The 13,519-nt window shown below is 42.7% G+C and overlaps 1 protein-coding gene across 4 annotated transcripts in view; it reads left to right on the top strand.

The window, feature by feature from the left end:
* The first annotated feature begins 744 nt into the window (after window positions 1-744).
* sh2b3 (SH2B adaptor protein 3) overlaps window positions 745-13,519 on the top strand; it is a 39,229-nt gene continuing 26,454 nt past the window's right edge. The window contains exons 1-2 of one of the 4 annotated variants that reach the window (XM_029124636.2): window positions 755-915; window positions 6,178-6,366. The gene's annotated coding sequence lies outside the window, so the exon portion shown is untranslated. The other 3 variants (XM_029124637.2, XM_029124635.2, XM_029124638.2) reach the window with 3 other exon arrangements.

The following is a 13,519-nucleotide window of genomic DNA, read 5'->3' as shown; positions in this document are numbered from 1 at the left end:
AGTAAAGTCACTATTCCTCTGAAATGTTTTGATAGACTGGTTCAGTAGAAATCATAATGCAAATGTAGCGAAACAAACTAGGCCTGCGTTATATAGTTATAGAAAATACTGTTCATTTTTCATAGCTGGATTTCCTACCGACCTGTAGAACATGTGCCTATATGCCCCAACCTCCAGGGGGCGCCCAGTGATTTTTGTCACAGTACGTTTGAATAAAAGCGTGCACATGATTAAGAATTTCAAGAGACATTAAAAGTGAAATATCTATTCTCTCAGCACGATTGTGAGGAAATTACAAGTGCAGGAAATTTGTTAAAAACTGTACATTTTTCTTTCTGCTGCCATGCAACAAAACCAGAAGGAAAATATTATTGCCCAGCCCATCCACACACACATTTTATTGTATTTGTTTATTTTCACTAATACTTTTGATAATAAATGAAGATATGGCTACGAATGATAGCAGCTTGGCCTGGCTGGTTCATTTTCTATAAACAATTATGCAAGTACAATTATGCGTTAATTTACTTTTTTGTTCTTTGCATGTGCCAATCAAAGTAAACCGTAACCGGTGAAAACACCTGTGACGAATAGACAGACGGAACTGTCCACCGCACCTTCCGATTTTATCGTTGGTGAACAATGAGCCATTTAATCTAACTTCATTTCATAACAATTTACAATTCATAATATTGCTAAAGATTGTTTATTCATACACGTACGTAGTCTACATTTTTCTTTTCTCCAGTTCCCTGCTATTATTGTGAAGATTTTTCTTAAATTTCACCCGGAACTGATGACCACGATCTCCCTAATGCTGCTGGCTTAATACCAGTCAGTTTCCTTCCTGAAAGTTTGAAGCCTGTTGCACGCATTCAACATGAGAGAGAAAGCGACGGGCATTTGGTCTTGCAGGTACATTCTACATTTATATTTATTATTATTTACTGAAGTTTGTTTGGGTTATTCTACATTTTTCACAACGCTGATGGTTTATGCTACATCAAATTTTTTGGTATGTCGTTGTGCTACGGGTGCCCATCCAAGATAACGGAGAACGTGAACGTGAGTATGTTGTCAAGACGAAGCCCCGTGCTGTGTCAAATTTGGTCTTGTTTCCGAAGTGCTCGAAACAGAGCGCCAATCTTTGGAAAAAGTTTAGTTTATTATCTATCTTGCTTGCAGTTAGTCGTCCACATTTCGTGGAAGGGTTTACCACACTCTTGTGTTAAGTTATTGATTATTCAATTACTGTGCAAGAACTGTATACATTTGTGGATGAAATTAAAGGGCCGTCTCCATCCTTGACGCGACTATTCTGGTTTGCTACTACTTTGGGAAGTTTTTCAGCGAAGTATTTCATATCGAACTAGAAAGGTTTTCAGCAAGAATCACACCAGACTATATAACTAAATAGGGGTTGGTTCCCAAAACTACCAATATTGGGGAAATTATGTATTCCTACTTTCCAGACTACTGTGCCAAAAAATACATAAACGCACGCTCTGTAAGGTGTAGTTAGTGGCTTATTGTATAACGTTTCGATAGTTGTGTAGAATATGTCTCTCTGTTAGGTTAAATAAGGAACAGTATTTTACTGTATGTCTACTAAATGTGGAGTTGTGTTCAGAAAGTGTTGCACTTTTCTGTAAATGGAAACGCTAAATTAAACACCTGGTTTTAGCATTTTAGCATTCTGAAGTATGCAACATTGCCGGTGAACCCTGGCTATAGACGTGGTGTTAAAAACCTGATATGATTATTCCTTGTCAGACGTGAGCTTGGTCTACTTATTCAACAAACCTTTTTCCCTTCTGGATGTGGCCCCCCAAGCATTTGTAACATTATGCAATTATGTTGCATACTGACGATAACCAATACTCACCACGGAGTACGCTAGTACCATCTCTGGTTCTTCCCTGTTTAGCGTGTACTCTTCTGCACACGTTTCTCAATTTCACAAAATTGAACTTTTCTGCTTGGAGTGTGTATACATGTATATGTTTATGTATGTATGTATGCATGTCTATATGTATGTATATGTCTGTGAATTAGGAGATACACTTCTCCAAAGTGGCTTCCAGTGCTGAGTTCATACATTTTTATTCACACAGCTCAGTTAGTAAAATAATATCACACCTCTCACATCTAGGTTAAAATCCAAACTGAATGTATTCCTTGGTCTGGCTTGGACTATAACCAGGTGGTTTAATTCTGAATGTAAACCGGGTGGTTTTCTGAATGCTGATTGGCTGTTAGCAGTGTTCTGTGAAACAGTAAAATCATGGCATTGTAATTACATTACTTAATACTGCTCTAATTGTGTTTATAACAGGTTTATAAGAGCAATAAAGCATATCAGGGCTTTGTGGTGTATTGCCTTTCTACCATGGCTAAGTGTCCAGGCACTCCGTGACCGCTCTTAGCCGTTGTGTATTGACCATATATACTTTCCCACTGGTGTCTTATTGCTTACTTAGGAGTGTCAGAGAAGGACGACCTCTGGCTTTCTCGTCCAATAGGTTTTGAGGAAGTAAATGAGACAAGGCCTTGGTTGTGCATTGACCTAATGAAACCTGCCGCGTCCTGTAGTCCATTTCTGTTACGGTTATTGTATTTCTCTCTAGTGAAACAATTTGTAAAGAACATTGGGAAAAAATGGAATTCAAATAATTCTATGTCCCCACAAAACAACCCCACAAAATTGGAATATACATTTCAGCTAATCTCTCAGCACGACTACAGGTACTTTTGTAGAGGATCAGCAACCATGTTGATCCCCCACCAACTGCACAGACAGAGATTTCGGTGCATGTCAGGATCTGTAAATAAGCGAGTATCAGTGATGTTCACAAACGGGAACGCTTAAAACCAGCATCAGCCTGAAGGAAACCAAATGGCACACTTTGGGTTAGCTGAAGATTATCTAATAACTGACAAATACATTTCAATTTAGTTAAAAAATTAGGGTATTCTGAGGAATTCAGATGAATCTGATAAAAATCTGTAGAATTCAGATGGATGTTCAGTTTAGATTATAGGCTATTCCACACCAAAGGGGCAAGTAGGCATCGAAAATTGAATAACGATTTTAACACATTGCATGTAACACATTGTTCTTTGCAAAATGTTGCAAAATATTTGACCAGCTAAATGAGTTGTGTGGGTGTACTGCCACTATATATTTTCCAATTGTGTGACAACCTCAATAGTGGAATAATGTATATTTTAATTAGGCACTGTCACCACAACTCGTGTATGCTATTCACTTTATGTCCACATTTGCAGTTTATTGGTACCACATAAAAAACAAAATTGTGGTGAAAATTTGTGTCCATACTTATGTTATTTGCCTAACCTATGTGGCTTGTAGGTTAATGGTTGTCTGGTGTACGCTCTAGCTGGCTACACTTCAAATGTCGACACAAGCTCAATCAGCATAATAGACAGAGTTCAGATCGACCTTGTCGTAAGAGACTCACATGGCAACATCAATCAGACACATGGTTACAGGATGTGGACTGCTAGAGGAACAAGTGCTGAAGCTGCCTCCGTTCCACCATCCCTTGGTTTCATGTTTAAATCAGAACAGTAATTGTTTCAGCCAAGCTATATGTGCTATGTACTGTGTGTGTGTGTGTGTGTGTGTGTGTGTGTGTGCGCGCATGCCAATATGCACATGCCAATGGTTAATCTTGGTCTGATTATGCTGTGTATTGGTGATTTAGAAGCTTTGAAGCTAATTGTGGTCCTCTATAGGAATTCATTGAAATTCACACACACGTATATACATACACGCACACGCACACGCGCACACACACACACATACATATATATATATATATATATATACACACATATATACACACACATATATATTAGTGAAATATAATAATTCTTTTTTAATTCAATGTGTTTAAGTAAGGTGTTGGTTGTTGTAGTTGGGACAATAATCTTAGTAATATTTTTTAAAATGTATTTCTCACATTTATTTTATTTGCTGACCATAGAATTTAGAGTCATTGGTGTTGTGGTCTTTCACCCACTTGCCATAATACATTTTCCTAAGTTCTGCTGGCTCTTTTAGATATGCCCAAAAAGTAACCAGTGTTTTTGCACCTTGCAGTCCAGCCTCTGTAGTTTGGTGGGTGAATACCATTGTTGTGGCTGACACATCCATACCTTCCTTCCCCCTTCATTATGGTGAGCATGTTTGGGTCTCGCAGGTCATTTGCAATTGCTGAGCTTACTGGTGCTTCTTTTTTTTTGTACCAAACAGTTGATTTTGGCAATGCCTCTCATTGATTTATTCTGATTTATCTGTCTTATGATGGCCAGCTTGAATTGCATTCCTACTTTATTGGTCCTTGTGTTGTAAGACATCCGCAACAGACTCCAAATGTGAATACAAAGCCTAGAATCAAGACTAGATGTTGACAGCTATCTTGTGCATGCATTACCGTTGCAAGCTAACACAGCTGCCTAGTTTGAGATGGTTCATGGTTCATCTCATATGGACAGAAATACTCTGAAATTAAAGCTGGAACTATGCACCTCAAACTCAAAGTCTTTGAGTTCACTCAATATGTAAAGTGGATTGTGTATGTTTCTGCCCCACTCCCCACACACACTTTTTGTTATTTTACAATCTGAAATGAAAGTAGATTCAACTGATGAAATTTCAGTTTGATGAACACCACAGAGGTAATTAGTATACTTACTACCACTGAGTTGTGAGGTAACCTCACCTGGCCACTTTAAGATGGATGTCACAGTAAGTTTCTCTTGATAGGAGTGTCTGCTAAACTACTCAAGTTTCATGTAAAATGTTTGACCTTTTGAAATGTGTTTGGATAAGTATTCCTCCCCCGAGTCAGTGCTTAGCAAAATCACCTTTGGCAGCAACTACAGCTGTGATTCTTGAGTGGGTCTCAACCGGCTTGGCACATCTGGTTCCTGTAATTTCTTCCCACTCTTTTTGGCAATCTCTCAAGTTGGATGGGCACCATTAGATAACAGCAACTTTTCAATGTTGCCACAGATTTTCGCTTGACTTGAGTTATGGGCTTTGACTGGATCATTCTGGGACACTGTTCTTTGATTTTGAACCGCTCCAATGTACCCGTGGCTGTGTAATTATGATCATTAACTTGCTGAAAGGTGAACCAAGTTATCTTGCATACCGATGCAGGTTTTCCTCTAGGATTTTCCTAGATTTGGCTCCAGCCATCTTGTCCATAACCCCGACATGTTTCCCAGTTCCTGCCAAAGGGAAGAATCTCCTGCTATCCACCATCATTCGCCCAGTGGAGGCAAACACTGTTAGCTTTCTGACAGTCATAGCAGATTGCTTTTAGGCCAGAAAATTACATTTTGGTTTCATTCAGGCCTGTAAACATTTGGCCAGATGTTTGCTTCTCCTTCCACATGACTTGTGTCTAAATCCTAATGGATTTGATGTGACAGGCTCAGAATTTCTTTCTCCCCAGATCTTCCACAAAGCCCAGCTTTGTGGAGGTACCTGGTGACAGTTGACATGTGGACATGTTCTCCTAACCTGGCCGTTCAACTCCATAGCTCTGTCAGTCTCCTCTGGCCCCTTGGTGGCTTCTCTGACCAACAAGCTCCTTGGTCTTCTTAGTGTGATGTGCTCTCTCCTATGCTCTGGGGCCGTGGAGATACCGGTGTTCTTTCATCTATTGTGATGTGTATTTTAACTATTTGACTTCTAAATGCCGCTGGCTACACACATGTATTTAGGGTTGCCATATCAAACGGGTTGAATACTAGAAGAAAATCTAATTTAAATCCATTTTAGTTCCAGATTGCCAGAGGTCCTTGGGGGGCTGAATACCTCTGTGTTCCACTGTACATCATATTTGTTCACGTCGGCACAGGCCTGTCTGGCTGAAACCTACTTTTACTAAAAAAAGAAATCCTTGGTTGCCCTTCAAACTGGAGGTGTGCATGTGGTGAAATGAAGTGCTGAAAGTCTCTCGAGGGCCGGGCTGAAATAACTGCATCAATATCTTCACTTTTCCATGTTCTAAACATTCCATGAGTACAGGTTTGGATGTGTCCTAACAATATGTTCCTTGTGCCTTTCAAGCCCTGGTAGACTCTGAGCATTGCCCCACTTTCAACACCAACAATGTTTCCCGTTGCACTGTTTTCCAGGCATTCTGTAGATTTCACCGTGGCACGAGCTCTGACCCTCAACGGGCCTAGCGTGATGTAGAGCCGCCTGGAGTCTGGGGGAACCGCTGGGCTGAAGGACAGCCTTGTGTTGCTCGCTGTTACTTCAAGGTTATGAAACAGATGCTGTGCACTGAAGAGGGAGAGGGGAGCGAGAGACTGAAACTCACTGTAAGTTTGGACTTTTCCCAGGGCAAATGGGAACTTGGCTATGCTCTGTGGGTCAGTGACGTGTAGTCCCCCTGTCACTGGGATGAGTTGATCCCAGGATGTTCTAAACCTCAGCAGGAGGAAGCCTTGTGTCAAATATCCTTAAAAGTGGTGTGTGTGTGTGTGTGTGTGTGTGTGTGTGTGTCATCAGTATACATCTGTACATATTATGTATGAGTGTGTGTGTGTGTGTGTGTGTGTATATTCACATTGTACTGTTTAGGAGCCCCTGGGTTCAGGGGGCAGGGCCCTGTGTCTCAGTGTAAACGGTAATGAAAGATGGGCCGTGTTTATTTCTGTTCTCAACTGAAACAGGCAGTGTAAGCCACATTCGCGGCAGTCACAATTCACCTGAACAACAGGGCTCTGCTCTCTGAATGTGTAGGGGTTTATGCAGTTTGTCGGCGTGTTTGACCCAGGCAGTGGAAAATATTCTGCCGCGGGCTGGATTCAAACATCAAACCCATTTTGACGGCAGTCCTGGTGCACAGGGGGCAGTGTCTACACAGTGGATGTTACAGGACACATTTTAATGATGGAAACACAGAATCCAGGAAAAATATTCAGTGTTTGTGTGTGTGTGTGCGTGCGCGTGTGTGTCTGTGTGCCTGGCGGGTCTGTGGTAAGAAGACAAGTCTGTGGTAAGAAGACAAGTCTGGCTCAGTGTTGAGAGTGGAAGAGCGAAAGCAAGAACATTTGCACGAAGGTTACTTGGAGGCCAGAGCTGGTACATACTGAGCAAACTGTTCGCATACTGAGCATTTACTGTTCGCAATTCTGACTGACTAACACTAGTTGGTGTCCTTCCACATAGTCTGGTTCACGGTGAAGGCCCACTGGACGTTGTCAACTCTGATGGCCAGCACCCAGCTGGGAGGAGGTCTTTACAGTCAGTCTCCCCTGGCCCCTCATGCTTGTCAGTCTCCCCAGGTTTCATTGTGCTCCTCTGGGACCTCTGGGATCTTGTTTTTGGCCCCCTCCACCCACCTCCTGAAAGCCACAGTCTCCCATGTTAGTGGATTCTGGTGTTAAGAATCATTGTTTGAATGGTGTGGGGCATCTGTCACTGACTGGACAAATCACTTCAGCGCTTGAACTGGAGGTGTGTTTAGCCGGAAAGTAACTGCTTTGTCCGCTTGGTTCTCTAGTAGGGAGTTGCTGAATTTACTTTTTGTTACTTGCCAGTTTAAAGTTTCCAATTTCCCCAGTAGCTAGCAGAAGTATTTAGGATTTGGTTCAGCATTCCTGGGTTAACCTTCCCGAGATCCAGTGTGAAAATGTATGCACTTAATACTGTAAGTTGCTCTAGATCTAGGTTGTGCTAAATTAGTCAAATATAAATGTAGAATAAGCGTGCGATTTGCCGTGTATTTCTAAAAATCTCTACAACTGCACCAGTGAGAGCATCTGACAGGCAGCCTTTCTTTCATCCAAGACTATTTCACCAGGAAGTGTCTGTGGAAAGCCTGAAAAATAGCAAATAGCCCCAGCCAGATGAGCCATAGATTATTCTCCGTTCTACTGTAGTGAAAAAAAACCCAGGAGAGATAGTAGCCAGAAGATACACAGTTATTTCAAGGGAGAATCAACCCAAAGTACAAAAATAGAACTGGTCAGTTCATATCTTGTTATCTTGAATGCAACATTGAGGATTAGAACACAAGATATTGCAACATAGGACCTGTTTTGTCACCAGTGTTAGAAGTCTCAGTTTTGTCAGTGATTCTGTCCTTGACCAATCCCCAGTCTTAGTTGTTTGACCACTCCCCAGTCTTAGTTGTTTGACCACTCCCCAGTCTTAGTTGTTTGACCACTCCCCAGTCTTAGTTGTTTGACCACTCCCCAGTCTTAGTTGTTTGACCACTCCCCAGTCTTAGTTGTTTGACCACTCCCCAGTCTTAGTTGTTTTTTGCTTTTCCGCTGGTAAAGTACACTGAATAACACCCGATCTCTTGTCAACGTGTACCAGTGCTTCAAGTGTGTAACTGACTGGACCCTGCACAGCTTCTACCCCCAAACCCATTAGACTGTTGAACTAGACTGGACCCTGCATAGTGTGTGCCTGATGTTTCCTTTACAGTTAAAAAACAAACACACACACACACACACACACACACACACACACACACACACACACACACTCTCATTCATTCATACATACATAATATGTACAGATGTATACTGACGACACACAACACGCACACCCTGTCTCACTCTATTTGAACAAAAACACACTACATGTTGTTGTTGTTGCTGCTACTGCAGCTTTATCATCTGTCCTCTGGTGGTTAATCAACCCAGTACCATGCAGCTGGCGCTGTTATTCCCTATAAATAGATGTTACTGCTCTTCATGCCAGTTTGCATTCACTCCGTTCGACTATTATTTCTATCATTGCGAACCAATTATTGGATTGGATTGTTGCTAAAAAATAATAATAAATAATAATAATAAAAAATAAAAAGTTATAAATTCTGTCTATATCTTTTCTAGAGGGCACCTTTAACTTAGCAGGCATTTTAACTTATTTACAGGCATTTTAACTTATTTACCCTGTTCAGAAACATGTAACAGTGAATTCATTTGAGAATTATTAGTGTGTTTGCTCAAAGCTATAATACTGTTTGGATTAATTCATTTTATATTATCTTAGCTCAAATATAAAAGTGAGAACAACGTTCAGAACAACTTTGATAATCATAAACATATTTTTGCAATTGTTTTTGTTTTGTTATTTCTTTCCTGTATTGCTGACTATTGATTTGGTCTGTTGTTTTATAATTATCCTCTTGACGCTTTCTGTCGCAGGGCAGATCCTCACTCCCTGCATTTGGTTTGGCCTTCATTACTTCGTTCTCTATTTTAGAATTCCAGGAAATTGAGTGCGTCGGTTTCTGGGCGTCATCAGAAGAGCTACATTGTGTTGTTTGGAGCTTTTGCATTGTTGTCGAAAAGCACCACTGCTATGTTAGGGATTAAAACAAAGTGTTTATGGCCCTCCACTGCCAAATAGGAATCCAGAACATTGGTAAACTAGACAAAAGTTAATAGAGAAAGTTAAGGTCCCCTTGCCAGTACAATGTAAGCCTACCCCGCTAGCCTGTGCTAAAGTTTACAACGAAAAAACCTCTCAAATGATTTATTGTTGCTTAATCCCATTTTATGGACAGGGACCTCTTTTGTGTGAACATGTTTATCAGGGACCCTCTCATAATTGCAAATCAATATGAGTGAGGTTTAAGCCATTATACACAAGGTGCTTTGTGTATTATGTAGTCTCAATATGGAAGCTAAGTAGGCCTAAATAGCAAGAACATCACTTTTCATTCAAACAAACTCTCACAGTCCCCCGCCAATGTTTCACTTCCACCTTTTGTCGATAATCTTAAGCTGTATGGACACATTAAATATATTGCGTAGTAGTTTAGATGATGCACAGTGATTCCCTACACTATTCAGTGCTTGTTTTTGAAAAGTGGTATTTAGTGAACTGTGTACAGTTTTAGCAACCAAGAAACGAGAGAGATTTTGCTTGCCCCTGTCTGTCATTGTTTGCTGATGTCCTTAAGGAGATGATCACATTTCTTAAAGACCTTGATAGAAGAGTGAGAGGGCACTGGCCCGGCCTGAAGTGTACACACTGCTCATGTAAAGCTCCTACCCTTTAAATGAGAATTTCCTATAAAGCCCATTGTTGAAACCTGATTCGGGAAGACCCGATTGTGGCAAAATGTCTACCCTTTATAGGAGAATTTCTCTTTTTTTTGACACGATGTGAAATGTTTCCACACCCTGAACATAGTGTGTAGGTCAAGAGAAGCTAGTTCCGTTGTCTTCAAACAGACCATACGTCCTTGTAATTGTTGAAGCCCTCCCTCGTTTAGCCCTCAGCCCTAAAAAAAAAAAAAAGTTAAGTCAGTCTTTTTGATGTGCCGGTTGCGCTTGTTTCCCTTACTATATTAGTTTTCACATTCACACCAGTGGCCCTCGGAGTGAGTGGAGACAGCCTGTCAGCAGGAAGAAAAACAACCTATATAGCTGTTAATTGTGGAATGGTTTAACTTGTTTTGTTGAGGAGGTGAATGAATTAAAAGGATAAAAAAAAGCATGTGAGGAAAGTTAAGCAGAGGAAGAGTCATTGATGTTTTGGTCGGGTCTCTCGTTACCTTAGTTTCAGTCAGTCTGATGGAATCTACACTGAGAGTACTGTATTGACAAAGAAATGTGAACGAAGCAGGGCTGTTTTATTGAATGACTAAATGTGTATCATTAAATGTAGTTGTGAAATTAGATTAATGTCAATGCATGTTTTCAAATGGCTTTTTATTTTGGTAATGAATATGAGTGTATGTATAATTAGTTGAGTGAGGGAGCATATGGTGTATTGTCTTGAGAATAAGCAGCCACATAAGCCCATTGTTGAAACTTGATTCGGGAAGACCCGATTGTGACAACATGATGGTCACAGTACATGTTATGTTGTTGTATTCCCCTGTATCGAAGGCTATGCGTCATTCTGAATGATAATACCCAGAATTCCAGTCTACTAGCACAGCTAAGTAATTATATTTTTAAAGAATATGTCACCAAATTGAGTGGCACTTACATTCCACTTCATTCACACAAGACAACAAGTCGATCAATCAACGTCAGCATGTGTTTATTACAGATTTCTTTTGTTTTCCTACATTCATTCTGTTTCAGATCTCCAATATTTGTTTTAATATATTGAGTATGTATACCTATTATTAATTTACAAATGTGTATATAATAAACAAAATAATTAAAGACCTTTTCCACTAGACCTTAGTTTGAGAACCGCTGGCCTACACCAGCACGCTGTCCTCACCTACACCAGCACGCTGTCCTCACCTACACCAGCACGCTGTCCTCACCTACACCAGCACGCTGTCCTCGCCTACACCAGCACGCTGTCCTCGCCTACACCAGCACGCTGTCCTCGCCTACACCAGCACGCTGTCCTCGCCTACACCAGCACGCTGTCCTCGCCTACACCAGCACGCTGTCCTCACCTACACCAGCACGCTGTCCTCACCTACACCAGCACGCTGTCCTCGCCTACACCAGCACGCTGTCCTCGCCTACACCAGCACGCTGTCCTCGCCTACACCAGCACGCTGTCCTCACCTACACCAGCACGCTGTCCTCACCTACACCAGCACGCTGTCCTCGCTGTGTGAGCAGGCAACTGACTGGTGTGCCTCTGACTCAGGGTAGTGGACAGAATGGGATCAGGCTCCCACACTTTCTAGGCCAGGGCACAGTAGGGGTAGGGTTTGTGTTGTAGCTGGTTGCCAAGCCAAGGGCAGGGTTTCCTGTTCCTGAGATTGCTGCCGGAGTGCCATTGGCCAGACCGTTTTGTCTCAGTGAGTCTGCCACCTGGGTCCTCTCCTCCCTTCCTCAGAGACCCGGGCCAAACCACAGAGAGATTTTAAATATGCACTTCTTTTGGGTGCCTGTTTGTCAGTGTTTTCTTCCATTTCATTTTGTAGGCTATTTAAACGGCAAACCTGTGCAATGTGCAGGATCAACGGTAGCATTAGATGATTGTGCGGTAATGATGCCTTGTCTGGTCTGGCGTTTTTTTTTTGTTTAGCTCAGTGGTACAGAGGTTGTGGAAGTCAGTTTTCTCTTGCTTGAAACAGGAGTGTTAACTGAGTGAAATTGAAATCCCTGGTGTAGTAATTTCAAGGTAAGCGTTCTTATCCAATACGCATTATTAAAGAATTGCGTGATAGGTCAGATATTCGTATATGCTTTTCGCTGTGTAGGTCTCACTAAACGCAGTCGGATCGCCTCTGTGCGGACACCTCAGGAGTGCTAAGGATCCTAACACATGCTAAATCGTAGTTTTGTCCAAAGCTGTGGTTCTAATGCCGCTGAAAGGTTTTGCACAGGAAGAACTCTCCGCTGGGTCCACCACCGCAGGCCCGTGTGGGGGTAACCCAGCGAGCGAGGGCCCCTTTGTCCTCACTGTGGCCTAAAGTAACCCCCCCCCCCCCCGGTTTCCCAAAGAAAGGGATACATGGAGCACAGTAGATACCAACCAACCTTGGAGATATAAATAGGTCTACCCTGCAAGAGGGCTTCCACTAGGGCAGATAATATCACATGTGTGTGGGTGGGGGTGTATGTATGTGTGTGTGTGTGTGTGTGTGTGTGTGTGTGTGTGGTTGTCTCTGGCCCTAGTAGACCGTGGTGGCAAGGCGCCGCTGGAGTATCAGTTTCCCCAGAGAATGACCGTGGGAGTCGGGTTGGACTGTGTCCCTGCAGGGTTTGGCGGGGGGGTGGGGGGTGGGGGCAGTGTTTCCTCAGGGTAGAGGGCTGTGCCTGAAGGGAGTGGGGGGAGGGGGGGGCTAAGGGCAGCCCACAGCGGAGAGGGAGAGGAAGTGTGGAGGCAGCGCTGGGGCTGCTGAGTCATGCCTCGGCTGGCTACGCTGATAGAACCAGCCATCTGGGGCCCAGCGACGGGCGCCGGTGCCAGCGGGAGCATGCGTACATGGGCTCAAGGGGGCGGTGATGACGGCTAGGGGGGGGGACGTTGATGTTTGGTGATGCAATGTTTACTGGATGCTGCCAACCTCCTCTGACACCAAGTGACGTCCCTGTCCAACGTACGTGATGTTGAGGGGAAAGAAGAACATGAGGTTTGTTAGAGGGCCAGAACAGGGGAAAAAGTAGTCTGCCTAGGTAATTTAGGTTAGAGATTTCAGTCCAGAGATTACCAGAGGCCGCGTTGTTATGTCTCCTGGCTGGGCCACTCCCCCCCCCGATTCTGTGGTTTCTATGATCTTTCGAAAGGTTCGCCCCCACTTCCTCTGACAGACCTTGGTGTAGCAAAGTTGGAGGAATGGTGTGATGTGGATGTTGTTTAGTACAGCATGAGAGGGACGTAACTCCGGCCTTGGGCTTCTCACCATGAAAGAAAACATGTTTTGCATTTACATGCCAGTAATTTAGCGGACCCTGTTTTCTTAAGATGGGGAGGTAAGCCAACCTTGTGTTTCACCGCCATGGTAGGTGCTTTACATTCGTCAACACGGATGCATTTGGACTCGTTTCAAGTCTCATAAAAGGTCACTGAATGACAGCA

Source organism: Esox lucius, chromosome 13 (assembly GCF_011004845.1).
Source record: "Esox lucius isolate fEsoLuc1 chromosome 13, fEsoLuc1.pri, whole genome shotgun sequence".
NCBI lineage: Eukaryota > Metazoa > Chordata > Actinopteri > Esociformes > Esocidae > Esox > Esox lucius.
This window is presented reverse-complemented; position numbering and strand designations above follow the sequence as displayed.